Here is a 3,237-nt window from a genome sequence, read left to right on the forward strand (position 1 = left end):
GCCTCACAAGGCTGAACTCCCAGCGTTAATGACCTTGGCCTCCACGCCATGCAGGCACCTGCTCTATCATCCCTCCCCAGGATCTTGCATCTTTTAAATCTTTAATGCTGGTACTCCATTCTCTGACTGCCTTAGGCTCAACACATGTCATCTTTGACTGAACTGAGACCTCTTCTTCCTGGACAACTCCATTTCCTACCTACCAAATGGGTTCCTTTTAGATTCACTGCCTTTTCTGGACAGTTAGACCCATAGTGAGTTTCTTCCTACATTTTCTTGACAGCACACTGGTATTCCAGTGGCCTCATCCTTCTGTCCCATGTGCCCTGCACAGCCCAGACCTGAGATAACCCAGCCCTTCAGTGTTTCCAGTTCTACATCTGGCCTGCTGGGTGCTACAGAAAAAAGTAACATAAGATGCAAATTCTTGGTCTCCAGGTCCTGGTGGGCTTTGTGCCCACGGTAAGCAAACCCTCCCATTCCTCATAGCAGAGCTTCTGAACTTCAACCTCTGCTCTACCTCTTCTCCCTCACTCTTAGCAGGTGACATTGCCACCTGCTTCACTGTCTCCAACTCCCTACCAGTCAAACAACTCTCAGAGGAAGGGGGATCTCTTTCCTGTCCACTGCCAACTCCTTCCCCGCACATCTGGAGGAAAGACTAAAAAGGAACAGATGCTGGAGACCAAGCAGGAGAGAGTTTTAAAGAGGAAGTGGTTAGCAGAGGCCAGTGGCCAGCCTTGCCTTAGGCCTCTAATTGGTCTCATGGGGCCAACATTCAAAGAGCTCTTGGCTTATCCCTTCCTTCCCCCCAGGGGAAGTCTGGACCCTTCTCTTTCTGCCTTTGCTGCTTGACTCTTCTTTTTTGCAATTTCTAGGGTCCTCATCTTTTTGTATTTCTTCTTTCCCTGGGTCTCGACCCTTCATCCTCCCTCTGCTATTAGCTGCCCCTGGTAACCACCCCCGGGGTCAGGCTGTGACCTGGGAGAGCAGCACCCTGGGGAAAGTGCAGCACACACAGGCCTGCCAGCCCGTGCACCTGCTCGGGCCTGCATTGCTCCCCACCGCCTAGTTCCTGCTCACCTCTCCACCTGCTCCCACAGCCGCCTCCTCTTTCCTGGTTACTAGCATACTCTCTGAACTGAGCTCTGCGCTCTCTCCCATCAGTCTGAACACACAGCCACTTGCCTAGTCACCATCTGGCATCCCAGGGGGACCCAACCAGTGCTTGTGAAGCCACAGTCCTAGAGGTACCCAGTAAAGAGAGCCTGAAAATATTCCAGCACTTGGAATTCTTCCTCTCTCTGCCCTGCCACCAGCAGGATCGGCCACACTATCCTTCTCCAGGCGTTATAAGGATCCTGATGCAGACTGCAGCTGTAAGGTCCTCCAGGCTGCCCAATCATTGGGTGAGGCTGAGCGTCCTCAGGCACTGGGATGTATGGCACTGGCAGGCTCCTCCCACACATGCGAGGAAGGCAGGAGCAGACACTGCAGACACACAGGCTGGCGGCTGGCCTCTGGGAGCAGTCATCTCCTGGAACTTGCCTGGCCTGGGCAACACTGTCCCATAAATGTTCAGAGATGCCGCCCTGCCTCTTGGGAGACCAGCTCACATGGCAGATGGTCCAGGGGGCCCAATGTGGGACTTCTGCCCTTGTTCCCCCGCCTGTCTCTGGCCCTGGTCTGTGAGCATCTCAAGGACACAGCTGTGTTTTTCTCTGTTTCTTCCCTTTATTCCCCAAATTCTCTTCCCATTTCCTGTGGCAATGACCTGACTGCTCATCATGCTGTGGTTCAGTTTCACAGGTGCCCCCTTGATGGCCTCCTTCCGTGTGCTGTGGCCGTGTACACCCTCCTGACCTCTCCCCCACGGCTGTGCGAAGTCAGTTCTCTCCATGTGGCACTACCCTGGCCTCTCTCTTCACATCCTCAGTCTCCTCCTGTTCCCTGCTCTGCCCAGAACCTGTTCGCTTCCAGACCTGCTCAGTCACCCTCTCTGCATCCTGCCCACAAGGTTTCTTCAACAGATTACATTCTGATTTTTAAATGACAGAAAATAAGAATGTGATCATTGATACATGGGGATTCGTTCCTACCTTTTTAAAAAAAATTTTATGTTTGTATCACATTTTCTTTTCTTTCCTTCTTTCCTTCCTTCTATCCCCTCTCTCCTTCCTTTTTAAAATTTAGTTTTTTTCCCTTTGCTGGTTGGGAAGGTATTCCCTCCTTCCCTCCATCCCTTCCTTCCTCTTTTCCTTCTTTTCTTTCACTAGTTATCCTAAAAAATTTACCGTGCACATTTAACTTAAAAGAGTCCAAAGTAAATCAGTATCTTCACCCTCTTGTAAAACAACACAAGACTTAGAATACTTTGGCTCCAAGCCCCTGGCTTATATGCTTATACCCAGCATTTTAGTTCTATCTTGATATTTTAATCCACAATTTAGACATTGCATTTATTGCCATATACAGCTAATAGTTGTTTAGATTCTGCATATTTGTCTTTTCTGTGCTTATGTGTTCTTGTATTCAGAGTTTACTCTAGAATCATTTTTCTTCTTGATGTATATTCTTTAGATATTCTTTTAAGGAAGTTTTGTTGGTGACAAATTCTCTCAGTTTTTGTTTGTCAGAAAATTGTCTTCTTTTTGTCCCATTGTTAGAAGACAATTTCAGGGGTTCTGTAACTCTAGGAGACAGTTACTACCTCTTTGCACTTCACATAGCACTTTGAAGATACTACTTCACTATTTCTGGCTACGCTATTGCTGCTGGGAAGTCAGATGTCAACTGAATCGTTATTCCTTTGCATGCAATCTATCTGTTCTCTCTGGCTGCTTTTAACATCTCTTTGCATTTGGTGTTCTGAAGTTTAGATGTCGATTTCTTTTTATTTATTCTGCTTGGGATCCATTGGGCTTCCTGGATTGAATGATTGGAATGTTTGATCAATTCCGAAAAACTTTCAGTCATTTCTTATTGTAATGTTGCCTCTCCTCATTCTTTCTTTCTCAAACTTCAATTAGACATAAATTGGATTATCTCATTCTAATCCTCTTTGGCTTTTACTATGTCTTTGTCTCTCTGAGCTACAATCTGGGTAATTTCTTCATTATTTTAACTTACAAATCTCCCTTCAGATGTGTCTAATCTACTGTTCAATCTGTCCATCAAGTTCCTAATTACAGTTACTATAGTTTTCATTTCTAGAAGTATTATCTGGTTCTTTTTCAA

General features: G+C 46.5%; 1 protein-coding gene across 1 annotated transcript in view; it reads right to left on the reverse strand.

Moving 5' to 3' along the window:
* The window catches only part of WDR65 (WD repeat domain 65), a gene marked incomplete at its 5' end in the record, with an annotated part of 42,013 nt that overhangs the window by 1,319 nt on the left and 37,457 nt on the right, over positions 1-3,237 (reverse strand). The gene's annotated exons all lie outside the window — the stretch shown is intronic.

This window comes from Galeopterus variegatus, unplaced genomic scaffold, assembly GCF_000696425.1.
Source record: "Galeopterus variegatus unplaced genomic scaffold, G_variegatus-3.0.2 Scaffold2555, whole genome shotgun sequence".
NCBI classification, from domain to species: domain Eukaryota; kingdom Metazoa; phylum Chordata; class Mammalia; order Dermoptera; family Cynocephalidae; genus Galeopterus; species Galeopterus variegatus.